We start from the raw sequence: 26,280 nt of genomic DNA, 5'->3' as shown, positions 1-26,280 counted from the left end.
GCTATTTTGTTGTAGTGTTTCATGGAACATCGCAAAAAAAGGAGAGGCAGCGGTGAGCCTATACAGTGTGCTATGGTACGTCACTCCTCCATTGCAATCATCGTGACATGTTATTTGTATGCCAGTTCTATTAGCCAAGTTTCTTAGGGACAGTTATTACGAGTTATCCTAAGAAAATAAACACCTGTGAATATAAGCTCCATGTAATAAGCCAACCAGTTCTTTTCATTGCGTTTTCAGCTTATCTTTGGTATGATCAGTGGAAAGTCTAGATTGCATTATATTTTTTCATTTTGCTGCCCATATGGAAATTAATTTGACTTGCAAACATCACAAATTGAACCCAGTGCAGTAATTAATATGATGGGAAAACAGACCATCACTATTTGCTCAAAATGCAAATACAAAGATACCATCTACTTGGCACAATCTACTTTGGTCAATGTTTTCCATAGAGACCCCATTGCCTAATTTAAACGAAGAACGCATGACCCACATTTAAATGAAGAACAATTATTTATTGAAATTCGATGGTCCAAGTGGCTGGTTATTATCGTATAGCAGCACCACCTGAAAGCATCATATAGCAGCAGCAGCTCATAGCAACTCATCATACAGCAGCAGCAGTCTGTAATTCATCATATACCAGCAGCAGCTCATAGCAATTCATCATATAGCAGCAGCAGGAGCAGCTCATAGCAATTCATCATATAGCAGCAGCAGGAGCAGCTCATAGCAATTCATCATATAGCAGCAGGAGCAGCTTGTAGCAACTCATCATATAGCAGCAGCAGCTCATAGCAATTCATCATATAGCAGCAGCTCATAGCAACTCATCATACAGCAGCAGCAGCAGCTCATAGCAATTCATCATATAGCAGCAGCAGGAGCAGCTCATAGCAATGCATCATATAGCAGCAGCAGAAGCAGCTCATAGCAATTCATCGTATAGTGGATCAGAATGAAAATTTGGCAAAAAATCAGAGGAGATTCTCACCTTGTTGGATGAGCTCATCCTTTAACAGCACCTCAAGGCCATGGCCTGGGAGGAGGGGAGGGGGAATAAGGTGCCTTCTGCCGCAGTGTGGCATCAGCCGTAGTTGTGCAGCGCCCGCCGGAGTAGTGCGTTGGACGAACCACAGTGGAGCAGCTGCTGGAGACCATGAGAATGAGGGGCGGCGCCAGAGGGAGGAGCAGCCCGGGAGATTTTCCCCTACCCGCCGGCCATGTATCCTAGCTGGACATAGCATCGTCGAGGACCAGGCCAGATGGGAACAGTGGTGACGGCTCGCTGGAGGAACCCTAGTGCTGCAGGCAGGGGATCGAGGTAGAGGGAAAGGGGAGAGGAGATGCAAGCGGGCAGGGCAATGAATGCTTGCGTGTTTGTTTTTACTTGAGGGTCAGGTGTGACACGGGCGTCAGCAGTTGCATTTTGAGTGTAATATAGGCAGACAACAGAGTCATTTCACTATTCCCCTTCCCTTCAATTTTTAGTGAGGTTCTACCCGAAACACCCCCCTCCAAAGCGAAATTAGTTAAGCCCAAACCCATAACTCAAAAATGACTTCTTTACATCTTTTATGGCTTATTTTGACAATATTCCCTAAAAAGGCGGAATCGAACTAGCCCTTAACCTGCAATTCAATTGTGCGTGGAATGATGAATCACTCCTGCCTGCTATCTGTACATTTAGGCATCATCATACATGGCATAACCTAATACATGTGCATTCCATTGTAGAATCTGGAATATGCAATGTTTATGTTAGTTCATACGTTGCACATGATGTTTAAATGCCCCTTAAATCTGGTCAGTCAAGTGATGGTCTTTAAGCCTCCTTCCTTGCTTCTTTTCTTGATATGTAAGATTTGCTCACACATTTGTTCAATTGCTTGTTTGCATCAGCCAGCCATACTAGGACTGTTTGCTTTGATTACTTGTTGTTCTTGACCTAACACTCTAACAGAGCTTGTCAACGAATTTAACACTAAGGTCTGCTGTAGTGGGGCCTTGTCTAACTCATAGGTGACATAAAGGTTTGGCTGTACACTACAGTAGGCTCTCCAAGAGTACCTGGAGATCTAGTTCGAAGGTATGCCTAGTTTTTACATAGTGCACACATAGTAAATGCTCATTTCATTGTGTGCAAGTGCAAGAGATGCGGTATGTTTCATTATGTGGTGTTGTTTTGTTATAATCTCATCCTTTTGTGTTCACAGACTGCAAAGTATGCATATTTATCTTCCAAGGAGACGAGTAACTAGTTTGTGTCACCTTGCAGAGGGGGTGCAATGAAGATAAGATTGAGGATTTCCAAGTACAAGATGTTAGGAAGGAGCCTTGCAAGAGAAGTAGGAGCTGCGCTGAGCCTCTTCAACCTGCTAAGGTAAGTCACTGTATGCAACTCAACAGTTCAATTCCTTGTTTGTTTCAGGCATAGTTAATTTTATCTTTTCAATTGCTTTATTTGTCCTCAGTTAATGCGATGCCCAAATAATCATGCCTGATGTTCGGTACTTGTATCACTATTAGTTGACATAATTAAAGGCCTTCCCATTTAATTACTCTGCCGAAGTGTGCCTGAAGCTTTGAAGTCTATTAACCAACTATTATTGCATGAGGCTCACAATCTAGTTTATACTACGCTAATGATTGCATAGTTTTGCCTGCTGTAGTATGTTTGTATGAAACCCTCTGCTGTTCATTATGCTCCCTAAGACTTTAATTGAGGCACAGAATGGCCAACTGCTAGCTTAATTATACGCAACGTGCTGTCTAAATTTGTAACTTGTCTGTGTTTTCGATTCGGCCACAACATCATGCTCCTCTGGTGAGCTAAGAGGGATTTCTGTATGCAGGCTGCACAGACTATCTTTTTTATAATTTTTAAAATATCACCTGCTTATGCTTCATGACGTGTAACATTTTTTAAAAAGTGACGTGTAACATTATTGTTAGTCCTGTTTTGCCATGTAGTACAAAATAGTGTCTTGTTCGCTTCACTGTTGTAACTATATTTTTGCCCTAGTCATGTGTACTTACAGAAACTTTCAGGATGAAGTAACATCAACACAAATATCTGCGAGCAGTGCGGCATGGCCGTTACCGAATGATTATGGATTGGAATTGGAATGTGCTGATGTTCTCGAGCATCAACTAGAGGTGGCAAGACAACGTGTACATGATTGTCAACGTATAATCAACAAGTTGAGACTGGACATGCAGGTATTAGATGCAGGAGTCAAAAAAATGAAACAAGACACTGAGGTAACCATGAAGGAATTGGAGATTTTGCAGACTGAAATTTGTGCTATCTGAATCCGGCCAATCCTATTTTCTGAAGAGATTATAGTTCAAATGGAGTTAAGTTGATGCGCGTCCATGATGTATGAGCTGTATTTGCCCAGTGTATGTAATTTGTTGTTTGTGTATGCTTTATTATCACCTGTGCCGAACCATAATGCCCAGTGGGTATAATCGGCTGTAATTTCTTTATTGTATAGTGTAGGATTATTCTACCTTTCTATGCCTTGATCTCTTTGTTGTATGGTATTGAGTAGGACAATTCTTTGAATATGCTATATCGTTCAAACGGGGGCCAACTCGCCCGACCATGGCCCTTCACGGGCCGTCGGATCCATGGGCCTTCTACGTCTCGTAGGATCCATGGGCCTTCTACGTCTCGTAGGATAATGGGCCATCTACGTCTCGTAGGATCCATGGGCCTTCTACGTCTCGTAGGATCCATGGGCCTTCTACGTCTCGTAGGATCCATGGGCCTTGTACGTCTCATAGGATCCATGGGCCTTCTACGTCTCGTAGGATCCATGGGCCGCCGACTCATTTATGGGTCTTGTACGGGCCTTTAATGGGCCATAGACGGGCCTTTAATGGAAATCGTACGTTTTATGGGCTGACCATAACGGGCCGTTAATAGGCCGTATTTGGTGATGCTATGAAAATGGCCCAACAGACTAACGGTCCACAAACGGGCCGACTGTAACGACGGGCTGAATTTGGCCCACAAGCAGAAAATGACAGTAACACGCCGTAAGTAACCAAATGCTGCAAATGAGCCCAAGAATAAATGGGCCCTCAGAAGGCCGAAAGTTAACTTGGGCTGGAAACGGCCCAACGGAATAACGGGCCGTTAATGGGTATAAAGTGATACACTGTTCATTACGGGCCAGTTTCACCACAGGCCGTTAATGGGTGTAAAGTAATACACTGTTCATTACGGGCCAGTTTCAGCACGGGCCGCTAATGGGCCAAGAGTTACAAAGGGCCTCATATGGGCCGAAAGACGTCATGGGCTATACATGGGCCAGAAGTGAAAACGGGCTGGAATCATATTGGATGGCCCAGATGACACTACTGGGCCTAATTCGGATAGGGCGTAACGGGCCTTGGGTTAGCGGGCTGTAAATGGGCTATATGCGAACAGGCCGTTAACAGGCTTTCCATGGGCCGGCCCGCCAGCTTTTGACCAAGTCAAACGGGCCGGCCTTTTCACAGGAATGGGCCACTGTTGGGCCGTGCCACGTGTCGACGTATCATAGGCGCCTTCTGTCCAGTGAGTGGATGACATCTGTCCCAACGATGAGCCGACACGTGTTTCCTCTAGCCAATGATGATTTTACACGTGGAAAATCCCCATTGGTCGGGGCTGTTAACGGGTTATCGGATCCAAAACCTGACCCGATAGCTTAACGGCGTTCCGTTACGGTGGATGCCACGTGTCGGTCACCCTTGATGAAAGCACTTCCGTGACGCGCGATTTATCGTCATGGAAGTGGACACTTCCATGATGATAATTTTGCTAATGTCATGGAACACTTCTACGACAACACAGGTATGACTATCTTGATTCTGTCATAAATTTGTCATGGATGTACATGCATGACAAAAAACGCGACCTACTGTGACAAACACGTATCATCACAGAAGTGTATTTTTTTTGTAGTGAACATTGCGTTTCCTTCGAAATGGATGGAGAACTATGATATTTCTTTCCCTCATCTGTTATCCCCTCCGCCAAATCCTGAACACATGGCAAGAAACAGAATTAGGTGTCCAGAGCAGCATATGCATTTTTTTTAATTTCTAAACAAAATATTTATATGACTCATCAGGGCTCATCTGGTATACCAAAACCAGACCCGTGCCTCTTCACCGAGTATAAGCGGTACACCAGAGGCACTGTTCACATCACGAATGTGACCATGCTACACACAATTCTGCACAAAGAGGCACAGATGTGCTTCTGTTTACACCATACAACCGGAGAGGCACAACAACATCCTATATAAAATAACAACTGCACATACAGCCATACAAGACGGACAGCCGTCCTCCTGTTTTCCACTTTACCCTGTTCTCCCATAAAACTGTTTGTGTGTTGAATTGAAAAAGCAAAGTTCCGACGTCACCTTTGTTTTAACTGTTTGTGTGTTGAATTGAAAAAGCAAAGTTCCGACGTCACCTTTGTTTTCCCATGCCTCTCTTGTCCAGCAAATCTTGGCGACAACCTCCGTGCATTGGTGATTTCGCTGACGATTTTGAATGCCATCGGATATCCTTTGGAAGGACCCCTCATGTTGAACGCCACAGGTGATCCTTTCAAAGGACCTTGCCTTATGTTTTCATCGATTCGTGGATTACCCTGATACTTGCTTCCTTCCTCGTACACCTGCGTGTGGAAGATACTGCAATTTAAATATACCAGACGAAAACAAAGAAAAAATTGCTCACAAAAAAATATACATTTGCTTTAAATGTTGTTGCACGTTCGTACATGCTGTCACCTGTATTGCTTTCTGATGCTGCTGTATGGTAGAGCTTATTGCTCCTATGTTTGATTTTGTCGCTGGGCTCTTCTTGCTTGTGCAAACCGTACCGAATCCTTGAACACCAATGCTTTTGTTGCCAATGATCCTTCTGCTTGCATCAAAGGAAATTCGGTTACCCTGCACCTCTTCATTATGACCGCCTACAAACGCTGGGCCGTCACAACGCCCGCTCTGCGCCTTTGTGGGCATCTGTGTCTTCAAACCAAAAAATAATTAGAGGCACGTGCGACTAAAACTACCACGTACGTTAAAACGAGCGTTTGAAGTTTTCGTTGTTACCTGCACAATCTGCTTAGTGGAGTCTGTGCTGCTTAGAATGCTCCTCTTGGCAGGTGTTTGTTGCACACCATGCTCCTGGTTGGGGCGTTTGCCAAGAACTTGTATCTCACTCTTGACTGCAATTATTCCAGCCTGCATGGCATGTGTGTGTTTGACAGCATCTGCATCCTTGATCTTCTTCTCATTTTGTAGTAATTTTTTTCTTCCACCTCTCGATACTCAACTGCAGAGTAGATGCACAGGATAAACAGATATTACAGCATTCATCCAGGATATATAAATCATTTTTGTTGTTGTTAATGATCTACTATTTGGTGTTCTTAGTGGTGACACCTTGACAACAAACGTCCCAGAAATAAAAGACCAAACACTAATGTTCAACTGCCTTACTATTACCTGCCTCCCATAATGATTGTCGATGTCATTCAAAGACCGACCGCCCCTGTTGTCCTGACCAGATGACGCACTCCTGAACATCTGCCCTGAAAAAGAGACGTAATAAATATAAAGGTTATAAACCTGCAGTATCAGTGTTGAAACTTTTCGAAGTCGATATCAACAGAGATATATTTTTAGTTCTATATAATTAACATATATAAATATATACATACATTAATTTTTAATTAAACTACAACCTCAACCAAAGTGAGATCCTCTGATGCTAATTTGCTTGTGCAACACTTAACACAAAGATAACCATGAAACCTAACAAAAGTAACAACCTCGTATTACAAGGACGAGAGGATACAAAACAAAAAACAAACGCAAATCAAAGCTACAGTGTAAAACTAAACAGTTTTATTCTATGAATCCCGACCACAACAAATTCATCAACGAATTGAATATCGTGTATCAGGAATCGCCACGCAAAAGGTGCGTTGATAAATTTTTTACTAACCTTTGATTGCCGAATCTTATGCGCTGATTGTTCGGAAGTCACACCTTTCTAAATTGTGGGGGGGTCTGCTTCCCTGCAGTTTTTCAGTGATCCCCTTCAATGATTTTGAATCTCAGAGAGAGAGAAAAGAGAAAGAGAGAGGGAGAGAGAGAGAAAGAAAGAGAGAGGCTACTTCGTTTTTTGTGTGCATGAGAAGATGGGCATGTTTCTTGGGCGTAACGAGATGTGGTAGGTCGACTTCACTTGACTGTCGACGACACTGACAAGTGGGCTCTCAGTTACTAATTCCTCTAAGTCTCTCACTAACTTGTGGGGTCGGCCTTATATGAGTCCTACGAGGAGTACCTCCATCTGAGGTGAGAAAATGTGGTAGGTGGACTTCAAACTCATACTGACATGTGGGCTCTCAAATAGTTCCTCCAAGTATTTGACTAACTTGTGGGGTCGTCCGCAGATGAGTTCCAGATCTCTCTCCATCTAGCATCGGTGGCGACAGGCGAGCTCTCCAAAGGAAAGCCAATCCTGATCCCTCCGCAGAGTTCGCTCGTCACTGAAAAATTATCGGTCTCCTTCATCTCACTCGTCGTGGATCTCCTGTTCAGGTAATCCATTGCATCCTCACCACGATTATGCCACCGATTCAACGTTTGAAAAAAAAAATACTGGTGCTAGCAATTCCGCGGGCTGCGTACACACCGCATGTGCGCAACACAGCAGGTGGGGCGCGATTTGAATATCGGTTCCGAATCCAATTATCTTCAGCTGGTCTGTGCTCAAACTGTTGCGCCGTCTTAACAGCAGAGGGGTTATGGATTTAAAATTAGGACTCAGCTAACCTCACTTTAACCATGCCAACTGCATGCTTGCACCGTGGTTTTGCTAACTTGAGTTATATCTCCAGCCATGCAAAACTTAAGCACTCGTCTTAGCTAACCAACTAGAGACAAGTCAAATTATTTGTATAGATCCGCAATCTATAGCAGAGATCCAAAGGATTTACGTCCGTTTTTGCAAAGCAGTTACTAACTCAGAGTTAGAACCCATCTTAGCTAACCAACCTGTTGACGATGGTCTCACATGCAGTGCTAACAACTGTCTTACATAGCTGACCTGGTAACGATGACGTCTCATGACCTCTTATGTAGAGTTCGATGAGATGGACTCCACCCCATAGTTGTCGGAGACTCAGTCTCAGTCTGTCGATGGCACGGAGATTGTCACCCAAGATTTCATGGTTCATGACCAACTACAGACAGAGAGACTAAGGATCGAGTTAAAACATGCAGCGCACAAAAAGCTTGTTGAGGAGTACAGGACAAAGAAACAGCTTGCTGCCTCGAAGTAGGTGTTTTTTTATCATGCATCTCGCGTGTGTCGCTGAAATTTCTTTGGAAATCAATGCCTCTCATTCTAGCTGCATTTTTAATCACAGCTTAAATATTTATCTCTGTTTTGCTGACTCGGCGTTTATATGTAAGCTTCTGCCAGAAAAGCATGTGGTTCAACAATACATTTGCTAAAGGTCATTTCTTATCTTTGTCCACAGAGCTGCTACAATGGGTGAATACAAATAAGAGTTCAGCACAAAACTTAGCTTCTGGAAATTCATTTCTGTCTGTGAAAAGCTAACAGAACCACAAAAACAACTTGTCAGAGATATTGGTTTTGGATACCTTCTAGATCTGTGCTGTCGCGAGCTTCCAAGGTGTTTCGTTCGCTGGCTTGTCCGCTATTTTGATTGCCCTTCCAGGTGTTTCATACTGCCTAGTGGATATAGATTCCTTATCAACACGTACACCGTGCACCGGATCTTAGGAATTCCACTGGGCGGGCAGATTATCCCTAGAAAATGCTCAGAAGCTTTCAGATGTCAGGTTAAGTCTGAAACTCGGTGTGCTGGGCACGCTCCAAACATCAGAGAGTTAACTGGTCTCATAACCCCAGAGCTGACATGAGAAGTGTTTCAACGGGTTTTCGTGATGTTTGCAACATCGGTATTTCTATGCCCAACGACATATGATTGCATTAGCCCCGACTATTTAGCTGCTCTAGAAGGACCAGCAAGTAACATATCATCATATGATTGGTCCAATGCTGTCACAGAGAAACTGGTGACATCACTCCAGACCTTCAAGGACAAAGGATTCGCAGGCGCCCTGTGTGGCTGCCTCCTGATTCCAGTGGTTCGTTCACTAACTTGTACACTTATTTATACCCACAAGCAGCTACAAGAACATGATTAATGTTTACCTCTTCCCCACTTGCATATAATGTATTTTGAGTACCTGGATACGAAGATTATGGACCTGGAACCTGACACTCCTGCAAGACTTGTCATGTGGGACACAGAGGCCATTAAGAATTATGCTAACATAGACAGCCTGTCAACAGAGGACGGGATTTTTGGGAAACACACGGTGAGTCAACTTTTCGTCATTTTCCTTTGGCGAACTTTTCGACTCAACATAATGACTTAGCTGCCATGTATTAATTTGACTTGACTGTAATTCTTTCCTTCCACATGGCAGCTGAAAGACATTAGGCGCACGCCTTTCCAACCACCGCCTGGCGTTCAGGCGCCATTTTTTCAAATGAGTCCCAGACTAGAAGCCTACATAGAAGAATTTGTGCCTCAAGAAAAACTTTGTTCCGTAAGTGATTTCCAGCTTCTACACCTGATTTTATGTTTGAAATGATGTTCCCTAAGTTTTTACGAAACACATACATGTCCTATTGTGTTAATCCAGACAGTTTCCTATAGTACGTTAGTTGTGCTTTTGTGTTAAACCCAGAAGTGCTTCCTATAGGACGTTCGCTCTGCTTTTGTGTTAAAACCAGAAGTGCTTCCTATAGTACGTTAGCTATGCTTTTGTGTTAAATATAAAAGTGCTTCCTATAGTACCTTAGCTATGCCTTTATGTTAAAACCAGAAGTGCTTCCTATAGGACGTTAGCCGTACTTTTGTGTTAAATATAGAAGTGCTTCCTATAGTATGTTAGCTGTGCTTTTGTGTTAAATATAAAAGTGCTTCCTATAGGACGTTATCTGTGCTTTTGTGTTAAAACCAGAACTGCTTCCTATAATATGTTAGCCGTGCTTTTGTGTTAAATATAAAAGTGCTTCCTATAGTACGTTAACTGTGCATTTGTGTTAGATATACAAGTGCCTCATATAGTACGTTAGCTATGCTTTGGTGTTAAAACTAGAAGTGCTTTCATATAATACGTTACCCGTGCCTTTGCGTTAAAACTAACAGTGCTTCCTATAGTACGTTAGTTGTGCTTTTGTGTTAAAACTAGAAGTGCTTCCTATAATACATTAGTTGTGCCTTTGCGTTAAATATAGAAGTGCTCCCTATAGTACGTTACATGTGCTTTTGTGTTAAAACTACAGGTACTTCCTATAGAACATTAACTGTGCCTTTGTGTTAAATATAGAAGTGCTCCCTATAGTACGTCATCTGTGCTTTTTGTGTTAAAACTACAAGTGCTTCCTATAGTACGTTAACTGTGCCTTTGTGTTAAATATAGAAGTGCTTCCTATAGTACGTTAGATGTGCCTTTGTGTTAAATATAGCACTGCTTCCCTACGATGGTAGATCAACCATGCTTCGTACGGTAGGTCGACTGTGCTCTTTCAAGGAATGTGTTCACCATGATTCATGGACTTTGTTAGCCGCGCTTCCCGCAGCACACCATGTGTCCTTCTGCGCACATTATTCCATGCCCTTTCTGCAATTATTGACACAACGTACAGTAGTTCACAAGATATTTTTCATTTTCGGTATTAATAACTTCTTTTCATTCTCGGTGTTAATAAATCTTTTTTCAATTCCAGGCCAAGATGAAAATTGCCAAAGTTATCAATGAAATGTACACAGAACTTTTCTCGCGGTTTCAACCAGTTCTCGAGCAGAAATTGGAGAAGCTCCTTTCACTTGGTAGGGATCTTAGTGCAAAAGAAACCAAGACCAGAGACCAGGGCGTTTATTGTAACTTGCAACAGGACAACTCAAATGAAAAAGAAACTTTTTCATCACTCCCTTCAACATATTCTACGCTTCCAAGTTCTAGCACGACAAGCAGTCAAAGTTCTTCCAGCAGTGGCTCAACCAGTGTCCTTCACGCCACATCATACTCCCTGGAAAATTTAAAGGGTTGCTGCGATACCCCTGACCCAGAATCCCAGAATCCGTACGACAAAGAGCAGTCCCAAATTCGTCTATCTTCACGCCTAAAATCATCAACCCAGATTAAGTTGCTACTGGAAGTGAACAGGATCGACCACAACAAAGAGGACATTGATGAACAAGCCAAGATTCATCTGGACAAAGTGCATAACCATCTGCACAACTGCCTTGATGGCTTGCCGGTCCATGAGCCCTTCGTGTCAACATCCGAGATGCTGGAGAGCGGGGCAATTATAATGACAGGTGAAAATTCATCTGAGTGTTCTGTACCGATTGAAACCCAAAATTCTGCTGGAGGATCTGCAGACCACAACTCTCTGACAAGCCCACTGGAAAAACTCTTGGAGGAAACAGCAAAACCTACTGCAACAGAAACATCAGCCTCGCACTCTGCGGTTGACAAACAATTACTGACTGATCCAATCTCAACAGATACACTTGGAGCACCTGTTTATCACGTTGGGAAAACGTCACCAACTACTGCACGGTCCAGCGGTTCTGATAGCGCTCACAACAACTCTTCAACCAACACAAAGAGCCTCACTGTATCCCAGCCTGCACAAAAATCAAACAATGTCACTGGACAACGTTCTTCTTCGCTGCAGGAAGATAAGGTCCATCTTGTTTCAACTTTGAGTGACGAGAAGAACATTGCTGAAACAGAACGCACAAGAGCTACTTCCTCCCTTGCTCCTACAGTAGAAGTCCCCAGTGATTCTGCCAGCGGTTCTGGCTCAGTACTGGACACGGGAAAAGCAATTCCATCCACTAGTGATGCTCCACTGGTTGCTGCACCATCTGTCAATGCAGAAGACAATAACATTGCAGAAGAACATGAACAGTGTACGAAGCAACCACCTATTGATCCCACAGACAGCGTCCCTATTACCACAAGCGCACATCCGCCAGAACCGGAACCACAAATGGCAGCTCACAAGAGGTCCTTAAAGCAGTCAGAAGATCCAGGTAACAAGAGTACAGCGCCTCCTATGAAAAGAGTTAGGATACTGGAGCCTCCACATAATTCAACAGAAACTGCAAACAACCAGTCTCTACAAGCTGACAACCACAGAGGCCTCCTTAATTGTGGATTCATTGATGATGATCAAATATGGTCTGACCCATCTATCTATGAACAACTTGACAGAGTCATTGAACAAAAAAAGAAACAACCCTTTCATAACCAAGTAGCATCACAACAATGCCAACCTGATACTGTCTCACACTTGGCCAAGAATTCAAGCTCGTCAGCTAGATCTTCCCTTTCTAACTATCCAGAGCCACCTATACCCAGCAGATCAGGATCAATGTCAGGCGGTAGCCACCTCACACAGGCCTTTGATACGTCATACTCTACAGGTTTAACTCAAACTGTCTTGTCCCAAAGTTTACCAGCAACTCCCTTGTCCCAACACTACAACCAACCAGCTCCTAGTATCAAAAACCACTTCTACCGACATCCTGGTGCTCAGAATAACGGCGGTTCAAACAAAAGCCAGCGCTCACCATATGCGATGAACAACCAAAGTCACAAGCAGTACCAGCAACAAACCACTGTCCGTGATGCCCACTACCCCCAACACAATGATGCTCAGAATAACAGCACTACACGGTGCCAACAACGCCAACCTCAAGAGCAGAACAATCAGCAACCACACAGAGGCGGGTCTAATGGGCAAAGTTACAGTGCCTTGCAACAACAGTTCAACAGCATGCAGTATTCCGGCCATCCTCTCCAGCATTTTCCAACAGATATTCCTTCAAGCTCAACCGGTGATCCAACTGTCAGAACATTAGAACTGCGCATGCAGCACCAACCACAACGCCTAATGTTCCAAAGAAACAACAATTATAATGAGGGTCGTCTGCAAATTAGTAATGGTCAATTGAACTCCGGTGGTCATGTCTTCCAGCCTCATCAACATCATTCTGAGCTAGAACAGACTCGATTCACTGACCAAGGGAATGACCATCAAGATCACTGCCAACTTTTGGAAATAAGAGATTCCACAAACGAGGAGAAAGAAGTGTATGAAACAATCGTCGACAATACGCCAGGTATCAAGCAAAATGATAGGTAATGAATTCGTTGTTCCTGTTACAGTAAAGTTTTGGTCCCTTCGTTTACTAATGCAATATATTCTGCCTGAAGCTATCATATTCAAGTGTTTCGGCTCGATTCTTCTACTATTGAAATTGAATACTAATCATTTCCTCTTATGTTAAAAAAGAAAATCTTACGATTTAAAATTCATTTGTTTTTTACAGCAAGAGGATATTCTCCGTCGATCGACGTTGGGCCGATCATCGAACTTTAGGTTTGTCAATGAAGGTATACGGATATATCAACTCATTCGTGGTCGATGCTTACTCAGCGTTGCTGATGAAAGAACAATTCTACGCAACGCCAGCATTTGTGCACAAGCATATAATGTACATGGACGCTTCTGTAAGTTCTTGCTTCTCATAAATAATAATAACAAACCACATTTACTACTACTACCACACTGAGTGACACAGCTTCAATTTTCTGCAGGATAAATTTAAAGTTCTAGGAGCAAGCACAGAACTACTCAAGGAACACATTGTGGAAAAAACTATTGGGTACAGGCTGCCCAACAAATGTAACATCGTGAGTTCACCCTACTCACTCTATCTGCCCAGTGTTCGTCTTTGATTCTACAAGTTTTTCTTGTTACAATGATATTATTCCCTGTTAATTGTTTTAGGTCTTAATACCTGTGAGAAAGGATCCACATTTTATCTACCTCATCATCGTGAATCTTGCAATGCGTCGCTTCGAAATTCTGTGTCCTTATATCAATTGCGACGGTATAAAGGAACACTCGGACATTGTCATCGAAAACTTCAAGAGAGCTTACCATTCTGCTTACAACAACTATCCTCACACCATGGCCTCCTTTCATGTCAAACCTGTGCAGAGTGTATGTAACTCAGACAGAGAGTAAGTTTCTTTTAACTGTAGCTCTACCTCATTTAAACCATGCATCTTTTTGTTCCACTACACATCCCATACCTACTGTTCACCTTCTAATCACAGACATTAATGCTCTCAATTTTCAGGGATGACAGTGCTATTTACACCATGCATTTGATGCCGCTCATTAATTTGAATAATAATTCATTTTTTATCAATAATGTAAGTTCACTCTCATTGACAACACATCAACATACGTTCATCCAAGCCAGCTGAACATTAAGTTTTACAATAAATTTTATTAATTTGCACGGTTATGTGTTTGCAGATCCATGTGAAACCGATGAGAGAACAACTAACTTACAAAATGATAACATCCAACCACAACACAGGCCATGTATTTGAGGCACTGAGCATCGTCCTCGACAAGCACAATATCCGGCGCGAAAGAAGAAGAGTTGGAAGAAGATGACTACTGCTTAAATGTGCCTTAATTTAGCTGGAGCCATCCGAACATTGTTTCAGCCAGCCATATCGACTCATATGTAATCACAACAATGTTTCACCTATTTTTGTGTCCGTCCAAGATATCTGCTATGGATCCCGTTAAACACAGCTGTGCGTTCAAATGGTCAAGTCTTAAATTCCTGAACAGCAAACATTTACAAATAAGAATCATATTTTTTCCAAAAGTTCTAAACATGATATTCAACACATCACTTCCTTGCACTAGAACACCACTCACTTCAATAAGACATAATAAAAGAAACAATTGAAACACAGAGGAAAAACACTATCAATTCGTAAGCATCTGACGAAGGAGCTAAATGACTCACCTCCAGTAATCCGGGTCACAGAGGCACTGTCGTGCCTCTTATCCACGTAGAACGTGCCTCTCTTACCACGGACAACTAAGCTGACACACACAAGTGCGCCACCAGTTAACACAGGACCGTCCCCTCTCGACAGCTTAACACCGGTCCCTCTCCAAGCCAAATGAGTCATGGAAGCACGACCGTGGCTCAAGTTAACGAAAGAAGAACCATCCTCTGTGATAGACGACTAAACTGAAAAAATACCAAAACAGAAGAACGACCGTGACTTCAACTGTAAAAGGTCCGTGACCTCACAAGTTTCAACGACGAGTCTCTCTCAGCAAATAAGTGAAAGCAAACGTTTCGAAAGAAAGGCACGACCATGCCTTTGAGTAACATCGTAGACGTGCCTCTCCGAGCGAACGTGTAAGAGAAAGCATTTGCGAACAACAGACAGAACTCTGACTCAACATAACATAGCACATGCCTCCACTAACTAGACAGACGTGACTTCACTAGCAGACTAACTAGAAATATTACAGAACATACAACCATGACAGTGACTCATACTAACATAACGCAGTGCCTCTCCGAATTTAATACCCAAAGGAAGGATAACGCCTCTACCAAACATACAACAATGCATCCAATGCCTTCACGGCCATGCCTTTCAAAATCAAAGTACCACCACAATAATAGAAACACAGAAACGCAACCGTCGATAACACAATACTCCCACAGCAAGTATCACACTGGATTACCGTGCCTAAAACAGACAACATATACTGACACAGACAACATATATTGAAACAGACAGCAAAGTGAGAAAATCTGAATAATCTTAAACACACTCAAGCTCTGCATAAAAACATTTCAAACACACAACCACAACCATATATTCAATATAAAAACAACCGTGCCAAACACAATACAAACACAAAGCAAAAGTAAAGCCCCTACCTGTCAGTGAAGAAGCTAGCAAACTAATAAGACCAGAGCGTGCCTTGCCTAAAACAAAAACAATGCCTCCCTGAACAGACGACTGTGCGCTGCCTAGAATCACGAAAGTGCACATCTGAGTGCTCCCCTTAATACATCTCATCTTATACCAACTCGTAGCAACAAATCATAGAGGAAAATATTCTTGAAGGCACCCAATCAAGAAAAACATAATGGAACGAAAATAAACTTAAATTTCCAAACTAGTCAACTCCATCCGGTTCAAAATAAAACAACCACAATTACAAATTCATCAGTCTATGTAATATTACCCCATACAATAACTATCAAATAACCAATTCATCACACAATCCATCTTGCCAGCACTTCCACCTGGACTACTCCTCAGAAACGTCCTCGCCATCTGAGATCAGGAAGACAGCGACGATGCAGGATGTCCCTCATCGACAGAAACCGGCGGTATAGCTCATAGCTCACATACCCTTCCTAAAGGAAAATCAAATGAAAACATGAATATACAAAAAAACAAGTACTGTTCTAGCAACAAAGGCAGAAACTAACGAAAATGAAATCTTCACTTACAGTAGCTCCATATTTCAGGTGATCAAAAGTAAGTGGCTTCCAATCCCAGTAGTGACGAAGAAGTTCTGGAAAAGATGACTCCAGCTTCGAATAAGATTCGTCAATGATGGCTCCTGCTAAGTCCTCCATGGAGTCCCTTTCTTCGCCGCCTTTGATCATAAACTTCTCTTGGATGTCGATGTGGTACCCTTCTGGAATTCTGATGAAATCTTGAAAAAGAGCATCTCTAATATTCCTGACGCCCACACTAGAGAAAGTTATACCTCTATTCTCAAGGAAATCCTTCAGGGCAGGGCACTCCGTCCTGGCCCTGCAGAAGTGATAGAGCAAAACATGATTCCGCATAGCCAGTTGCATGACAGCGACTTTTCTACGCCCGTAACAATCCTTTCGCGTGAACTCCATGCCGAGACCAACAAACTTGTGCTTCTCCTCGCGCAACCAGTCCTCGTACAAGCCAATGATCTCCTCCACCTTGCCAGGCTCGTTGGTGTACCACACGTCGAGCTTCGTGTTACCATCGGCAACTATAGGATGGTACTCGGTGGTGTTCAAAAAGTCGTCCATGGCAACGAGCAGCAAGGTGCCAATGGAGATTCCTAAGACCCTGCGACAAGGTTGGGGAGTGGCGAGGAGGGTGGGAACTGACTGATGTTCTGTGGCTACAATACGACGTGAAGACCTCACAAACACGGCCAGTATTTAACCTTGGCGAGGGACCTTTGAGTTACAATGCGCATTAACGTGTGAACTAGGAACAGCGAATAGACGGTTGTGCTTCCGAAGCTCATAAAACCATGCACTTCGTAAAGTCACGGCTGTGCACAAATATTTGATGCCGTGGAGAAATCGAGGAGCCTCTAACTTTATTTTACGGTAACTGACACACTGAATAGTCACATCGAACAGCCGGCACATCGGTCATCAATTCCTCCTTTGAACAAAGACCACCAACGGAAGAATCCAATGAAGCAAACAAACAGCCAGCCGTACACCTTAGATCCGAAGGCCAAAACTCATCCGTGCCTCATCTAGCTAGATTCACAACATCTGTCCCTCGATAGTCAAGGCTGGTTTCAGGTGAGGCCCGGGTATGCAGGCACAAGACGCACATACGTGTCTATCAGGCACGGGTATGCAGGCACACGACGCACATACATGTCTATTCCACAGGCACGGGTATCACCACAGGCACGTAGAGATACAGGCAGCAACTCGCCGGAAACACGTGAATGCAGGCAACAAAGGCACGGAAACGTAGCCTCTACAGGCACGTGCTTCGGCTTGGCAAGGCACGAATACGGCCTTGCAATTAACGTTCTCGAGCCACGGCTAGACACCCTCTGCGTACAGACATGGAATTGCAGCTTCTCCGACGCACAAGCACGGTTTTCGAATTGGCATTCTCGAGGCACAGATACAAATCCTCTGCATACAAATCCTCTGGATGCAAAAAAGAGAGGTGGCAGAGGCATCGGTAAGAACACTCTGTTCGAGAGGCACGGTTGCAAACTCTCAAGAGGGACAGCCATGTGACACCGCAGACACATAGACACGTGACGTGTATCACATGAGGATACATCAAATACAAGCAGCGAATCAACGGTAGAAGTGAAAGAGCCACAGTTTTAAAGTGTCTAGAGGCACGGGCGTGTAGAAGCACAGGCACGACGAGTCACAGCCACCGCATCCCCTCACGGACAGGCATCTGGCACCACAGGCACGTAGAGTCACAGCCAGCGTGTCTCCTGAGACAAGCGAATGCAGGTACAGGACGCACGGAACTGCAGCGTATACAGGCACGGAATTGCGACTTTTGTCGCACAGGTACGGCTTTGAATTGGCGTTCTCGAGGCACGGGTACAAACCACCTGGACGCACAAAAGAGTGGTGGCAGAGGCACGGTTGTGTAGTCTGAAGAGAAACTGCCGTGTGACACCACCACATAGAGACATCGCGTGTGTCACGTGAGGTACATGAATAGCGGAAAAGAAGCCACGGAAGTGAAGCCTCCACAGACACGGATGCGGGCTTCTAGAGGCACGGTCCCGAAGAACACAAAGACAGGAAACTGAAAATGTTGCCTCGTACGTTACCAGACGTGCCTCTCTTGTGCGAATGTGTAAAACACAACAATACAAACACAAACAAACAGCGGTGAATATAAGCCAAACAAAAAACACGCTTCTCCCAAACAATACATATGCGTCCCCTCACGGACAGGCGTCTGGCACCAGAGGCACGTAGAGTCACAGCCATCATGACGCCTGAGACACGCAAATGCACGTACAGGAGACACTGAATTAAAGCGTATACAGGCACGGAATTGCGGCTTCTCATAGTTATTGAAGCACGGGTACAAACAACCTGGACGCACAAAAGAGTGGTGGCAAAGGCACGGTTGTGTAGTGTCAAGAGGAACTGCCGTGTGAAACCAGCACGTTACAGACATGGCGTGTGTCACGGATGTACATGCATAGACGAAAAGAAGCCACGGAAGTGAAGCCTGAACATACACGGATGCCCGGATTCTCGAGGCACGGTCCTAAAGCACACAAAGACACGAAACTAAAATGTTGCCTCATACGTTAGCAGACGTGCCTCTCTTGTGCGAACGTGTAAAAGACAACAATACAAACACAAACAAACGGCACTGAATAAAAGCCAAACACAAAACGCGCTTCTCCCAAACAATACATATGCGCCACTTCAACAGGTTCTCTAAATATACATGAACTCGCGCAAACGTCAACAATGAACTTGTAACATGAAAAAACATAAGAAATTATATTCACATAACATGAGACGGTACTCCATAGGATTGAACTAAAAGTACTCATTAATTATACAAAAAAAGAAATGAAAGTCTTCCAGGAGTCCATTCTGCTCAGACCACCGGGACCATTCTACTCAATTGGAGTTCTGCTCAAAAGCATCAACGGCGTCCGGGGTCGGGAAGACAACGAGGATGCATCATGTCCTTCATAGACAGAACTCGGCGGTAGAGCTCGTAGCTGACATACCCATCCTAAAATAAAAAGCGGATGAGAATGAAGATATACGTAAAGGGGAAAAAGTACTATTGTTGCAATAAAACAAAAATATAAAGACGAAATTTTCACTTACAATTGCCGCATATTTCAGGTGTTCAAGGGAAAGCGGCTTCCATTCCCAGTAGTCATGCAGACCTTGTGGAAAAGACGACTTCATACTCAAGTAAGATTTGTTTATGACGGCTCCTGCCAAATCTGCCATTGAATCCCTTAGATTGCCTCCTTTGATCATGAGCTCCTCTTGAAGGTCGATGTGACACTCTCTTGGGATTTTGAGGTAACTGTTTGCGAGAACATCCCTATCGTTCCTGACGTCGACACTAGCGAAAATTATACCTTTGTTCCGAAGGAAATCCTTCAGAGCAGCGCACTCCGTCCTGGCCTTGCACAAGTGATAAACAAGAACATGCTTGCGCATCGCCAGTTGCATAACGGCAACTTTTCTACTACGATCAAAATAATCCTCTCGTGTGTACTCCAGATCAAGACCAACAAACTTGTACCTGTCCTCACGCAGCCATTCCTCATAGAGAGTAAGAATCTCCTCCACCTTGTGGGGCTCATTGGTGTACAACACATCGAGCTTGGTATTACCATCAGCATCTATAAAGAGACGCTCAGTAGTGTTCCTGAAGTCGTCCATGGAACCGAGGCTGAGACGACAATGGAGTTTGACTGTGCTTCTCGTACGAGGCGAGGATGACGGGAGCTACCTGCACTTCTCTGGAGGGAATAAGACGCGATAACCTCCAGGAATAGACCACTACTTAACCTTTGGGGAGAGACGACTCAGTTACCATGCGCCCATTTAATTGCTAAGGAAACGGTGAATGGACGATTGTGCTTCTGCAGCTCGTGAAACCATGCACTTCAAAACTCACGACTGCCACGCTGTAATCGAGGAGCCTCTAGGTTAACTCTAGCACGGTATCTGGCACAATAAATACTAACAATAAATAGCCATCCCATCGGTCACCAGCACATCTTTTGACCGAGAGAACAATGCGAAGAGACAAACGAGATGACCCTGTCGTACAAATACTACACTGGGAGTGAACAAAAATAGAAGCACGGTTCGCCAGAACAAAAGCCACACGCGTGCATCCACTTTGGTTAAAGACAAACCTCACTAACATCAACGCACCATGTCTGCGTACCACCAGAAACATTGACAAAACAAAAGCACGTCCATGCTTCTGACATACATATAACCGTGGGCTATCATACATATTCCCGCCTGAAGCCAGCGTACATAAAAACAGTGACTCCCCTGGGTCAACGACTGCCTGAAAAAAAATTGCAATACCAAAGTCACGAACCGTGACTCGATTTCAGATGCAAACGTGCCTCTCATTAGCAACCAACATGCCTCCCGTCAATTTGCATCCCCCGACATATCGACCATGCCTCTCCTGTTACAACGACCGTGCATCTAATAACATCATCACCGGTCCTCTCCTAAAGAAACACCCAACCATATCTGATTAAAAATGTGATTAAAAAACACAGAAGCACGAGCATGCTTTTCAGCATGTATAACCGTGCCTCACAGAAAGTATGTGAGGCAGGATAGGCACGTAAAAGACTCCGCTCGGAGGCAGCACAGCTGGACAACTATAATGGGAGGCAGCTGGACGAGTCAAACATCTCGTGTCCCCATAACACCTCGGAATGCACGCACACCATCTACAACCAGCATTCATTCCATTTCGCAGAATAAAAAATAAAACAAGAAGCACACATTACTACTCTTGCTCTCTCCCGTCTCCTTTATATTTCAATAAGCTCCGACTCCCTCAGCCACAACACAACTCATTTGCCTTCTCCGTCGCCTGCTTCTAGGGTTCGTGCTTCTTCTCCGTCTCCTGCTTCTAGGGTTCGTGCTTCTAACCCGCACACAATCGATTAATTTCTAAGCCATACTTCTCTTGTAGATTGCTGGTCGTGGGTGCTTGCCCTAAGCTTCCCATCACAACCCATCTGCCTTATCCGTCCGCCTACTTCTAGGGTTCGTGCTTCTTCCCCGCACACAGTCTCATTTCAAACAAGTTATTGTAGAGTTTTTATTGGGTCTCTTGATTAACTTCCAAGCCATGCTTCTCTCGTAGATTTTGCTAGCCGTGTGCGCTTGCCCTAAGCTTCCCCTACCCAAATCTCCGTTCGTCAACCCTCGTTCTTTTTCTGTCCCAGGTAAAAAGCATATGCGTAAGCAGCATGCTCTGATCCATATTTACGTTTTATGTTTAGGTTTTTCATTTGATAGTTATTGAAGCATCAGATCCGGTACAACGACTTCATTCTCTAAAGGAATGTAAAAACCATTTGAAAATCTAAACAAGTGTTATAAACTCTGTCATACTGCTTTTCTCGAAGGAGTAGATGAGAAGATTTATGGTAAATTTGTAGTTGTTGCCTACCTTCAATATGGCTAACATATTTGAAGCTAGTCGTTGTCTACCTTCCACGTTGAAGCTTGTTTTTAAATTGTTATGATATTCTTGTTTTCTTAACATAGTTTTTCTGAATTATTTAGGTATGATTTGCCCTACCTGCCGCCAACCAGGCGGCCCTTGCGAACCACACCCTGAAGTTCTCCAGGAGTTTGAGGTTATTCTTGATGAAAATTACTGGAGCCACATGGTTAGTAAGCATCGCTAACAAATTAGTTGCTTACAACACAGTAAAAATCGTCACTGTCACACATACCCCCTTGCACCTACACTATAGGTTCCCCTGCTGCCACTTCTTCGCAACTGCCTTGTGTTTTCATTGTTTGCTTGCCTATGCCCTAATTAATATAGTCCATTAGTTTTGCCTGCCTATGCCTTGATTACTATAATGCATCTTCAGTTCTAATTAAAATTAGTCAACATATGCCAAAAATCGGTGTCCATTAATTTATAATACAATTATGTTGTAATCTGTAATTCTTATCAAAAATTCATATCCAATTTAAGAAAACTTTTAACATTAATAGTACGCGAGTTCAAATTTATACTTACAGGTTGTTATTTGCACTATTTTTTCCAGTATACCTTGGAATGTCAGAGCTTTTCTCGCTGAATACATTGAAGAGAAGAAGAAAGAAGCAAGAAAATTGTGTAAACAGCAGGTAGAGCCATGTAACACCCCGCATGTAACTTGCCATATTTGTAACTCCGACTCTTGCCATTTTCGGCTACGTGATATGATATTCCCTCCGTGGTCGGGTTTTGTCTTTCGTTTTGTATTTTGTTCATGTCATGCATATCATATCATGTCATCATGTGCATTGCATTTGCATACGTGTTCATCTCTTGCATCCGAGCATTTTCCCCGTTGTCCGTTTTGCAATCCGGCGCTCCTATCTCCTCCGGTGCACCCCTCTTGTTTTCTTTCGTGTGCGGGTGTCAAAGTTTCTCGGAATGGACCGAGGCTTGTTAAGTGGCCTTATTACACCACCCGGAGACCACCGGTCAAGTTTCGTTCCATTTGGAGGTCGTTTGGTACTCCAACGGTTAACCGGGCATCCGCAAGTCCATTTGAGTGTCCAGCAAAACCCCCCTCAAAAACCAGCCCAAAACCCACCAAACTCTCTTCCATGCTCTAGTTCGTTCGATCACGATCGTGTGGGCGAAAACCGCACCTCATTTGGAGCCTCCTAGCTCCCTCTAGCCATAAAAGAGCATCCCCTCCCGTATACGAAACGCAGACGAACCCTAAAATTTCTCCACCGCACGCCGCCGGACAAAAATTGCCAGCGACGGACACGTCCGACTTCACCGCCGCCGCAACGTGTCGCCGCCGCCATCTCCACCGCGCCGGCCCGCGGGCCCACCGGCCCGTTCACCGCCGCCCGCGCCCCGCCGGCTCGGCCGCCGCCGCCTCGCCCGCACGCCGCCGCCGGTTCCCTTCGCCGCCGGCCGCGGGAGACCGCCCGCCGGGCCCGCATTGCCGCCACAACTCCCGGCGGCCACCGGCGCCTTCCCCTCCGGGCTCCTCCTCCGACGCCGGCCCCGCCGTCCTCTCTCCCCGCGCCGAGGCCCGCCGTCTCCTTCCTCCCGTCGCCGGAGACGAGCCCCACCAGAGCCCCATCGCCAGATCTGTCGTGGAATTGTCACGGCAGATGTCCTTAGTGTCAGGACTTAGTCGCGAGGCCAACGCATCTATGTGGTAGCTTGAGAGGGGTTGGGTGGAATCAAGAGACGCAACACAAGACAAGGATTTAGACAGCTTCGGGCCCCGGGAAACATCATCCGGTAATAGCCCTACATGCTGTTTGTGGCTAGGTCTCATTATGCTCATGAGAGACTCGCCGGTCAGCCGGCTCTTTGTGTCTAGCCCTAGAGATTGTTTCTTGTCACTTGTCCCTCTTTGGGGTGCCATGCCCCTCCTTATATAAGTTAGAGGGGCAGGTTACATGTGGAGTCCTAGTAGGACTAGGGCTAGTCTATCCTTTCTTACAAGTTGAATACAAGTCCGGGTCTTGCTTCCGCGTAAAGGAAATATCCTTCATCCCTTTCCTTTTAAGCCGGCCCACCATAACATGAGCCGGCCTTCTGGGCCTTGGGCCTAGTCTTCTATCTGACCCGCCGTAGGGGTCATCCGTGAGTCGTCAGGCTCGTGAGTCGTCTGACAGTGAGCCGCCAGACCCGTGAGTTGCCAGTCCTCCGGCGGGTCACAGTGAAGCGCCAAGTCCGACCGGGTCACACTTCCGGCCGGTTCATACCGCGGGGTATATCCCCGACATTAGCCCCCAGTTTAATTTGGATTTATCCATGTTAAACTAATCTGCAATATAAACATAATAACAAATTTGACAGGTTGTGTTCCGGGTTAAATATTCTTTGTAAGCCGGCACTTGATCATCCTTAAGTCCTTGTCATCTTCCTTCTTGATATGTATCCATAATCTCATAGCAAATCTCTTTAGCAGATATGTTCAAATTTTGCCAATGCAAAAAATCCAGATACTTCCTTTGAAAAATCCGGGTCAACAGGCCAGCTTCAGTGTCAATTTGCTGACATTGGTCTCTTGTTGAGAAATATTGTAAGAGATAATCCACTTGAGTCGGCTTTCAATGCTCTGACTTGACAAAAATATTGGTCTTCAAATATTCAACTTATATTCAGCAGGCTTAAAGATATAAAACTTGCCGGTTTATGAGTACCAAAATTGCCGGGTTATAAATAGATGATGCCAAGTCATAATTGTCGTCGACTCCGGTTTATGATTTTTGCAAACACCAGGTCAATCTGATTTACTCAAAACTGAGAATTTGAAGATATTTCTCCCTTATATCCTATTACTTGTAGCCCCCAAGGGCCGGTTTAATCGGCATGAATAAGCCGGGACTTATCACCACGGCTTTAAATAAAATCCAGTTGTGTAGCCCCCATGAGTCGGCTATAGTCATAGTAGTGTAGCCGGGTCATCCTAGAATTGTCTTGAATTTTCGACAGGAGCAATTGGTAGCCCCTAAGGGCCGGCTCATTTAGAATGTGATGAGTCGGGTCTTCAATATGTTGAGCAAAAAATGACTTTGCATTAGCCCCCAAATGCCATGGTGCATGCTGGCAGTGACATGGGACTTGCATATTTGATGTAATATCAATTTGAATAATGTAGCCCCCAAGTGCCGGGTCGTAAGCCTGCAGCGACTCGGGACTATTCTTTCCATTGTAGAATAAATCATATCCATTGATAAAATAATAGCCATTGCGCCAAAGCGACTTTGAATACCTCATCTGCTGATAGGTCAATCCGGAGTTTAAATACCCGGCGGCTCTTGGCCGATGGCGATTTAATACGCCTCCATTGTAAGCCGGAATTTGTACAACCCGGCGGCTTATAGCCTTTGAGAAAATCAAGAATTGATAACCCTTTTGAGACACCAATTTCCATCTATGATGATGGGCTTGAATTTAATCATTTATGTAAGTCATAGCTCTGTAAATCCTGCAAAGTTTAAACAACATATGCCCTGGCGACTTAACGTCAAAAACCAGGGCGGGTAACCACCCAAATGTAGTCTTATCCTGCACGCAAGTAGATCACAAGAACCCTTGGCGGTTTATAGCAGGGTGGGTCATAATATCTTACATATGACCACTGATGTGTAAAAAAAAGGAGTCACAGATAAGCCTGTTATGAATCATAACTTTGAAACATAACTATAATATCATACTTGTGATATTGAATTTGCATTTGTCAGTTTATATGACCTGCACGATAAGGGTGACAACCCAATCTTTGATACACGCATGATTCCAATGGCGCAATTCAAAACATACTAGCGGCTTAAAGTCCATAGCCAGGGCTAGTTTAAACATAATCATGTATAAACAATATCATACCTGTGATATTGAATTGTACTGCCGGCTTATGATACCTGTGCAGTAAGTGTGATAACCCAATCCTTAGAAGCCAATGCTTCCACATAGATGATGATTGTCATAAGCCGGCGACTTATCATCAAAAATCAAGCTGGGTTTAAATAGAAAACACTCATATACACTTTAGATGTGTTCAAAAGAGCTTTGAAATAAAATCCCAAAAATTATTTGCAAAAAGAGACTTAAAAAATTATGAGGCTTCTGATTCGAATACGATCAGAAAACCGTCCCAAAGGGGATAAGCTAAGATTCGAATACGATCATATAGCCCCCAGTGGCTTTGGCGTTTAAGTTCCTGTAGCATGTTGATTTCGTGCTCTGAACATTGCTACCTGATGTTGTT

At 44.2% G+C, this 26,280-nt stretch overlaps 1 pseudogene; it reads right to left on the bottom strand.

Moving 5' to 3' along the window:
• LOC123055722 (uncharacterized) overlaps positions 1–7,637 on the bottom strand; it is a 38,520-nt pseudogene extending 30,883 nt beyond the window's left edge.
• Between the last annotated feature and the right edge of the window lie 18,643 nt (positions 7,638–26,280).

Source organism: Triticum aestivum, chromosome 2D (genome assembly GCF_018294505.1).
Source record: "Triticum aestivum cultivar Chinese Spring chromosome 2D, IWGSC CS RefSeq v2.1, whole genome shotgun sequence".
Taxonomy (NCBI): domain Eukaryota; kingdom Viridiplantae; phylum Streptophyta; class Magnoliopsida; order Poales; family Poaceae; genus Triticum; species Triticum aestivum.
This window is presented reverse-complemented; position numbering and strand designations above follow the sequence as displayed.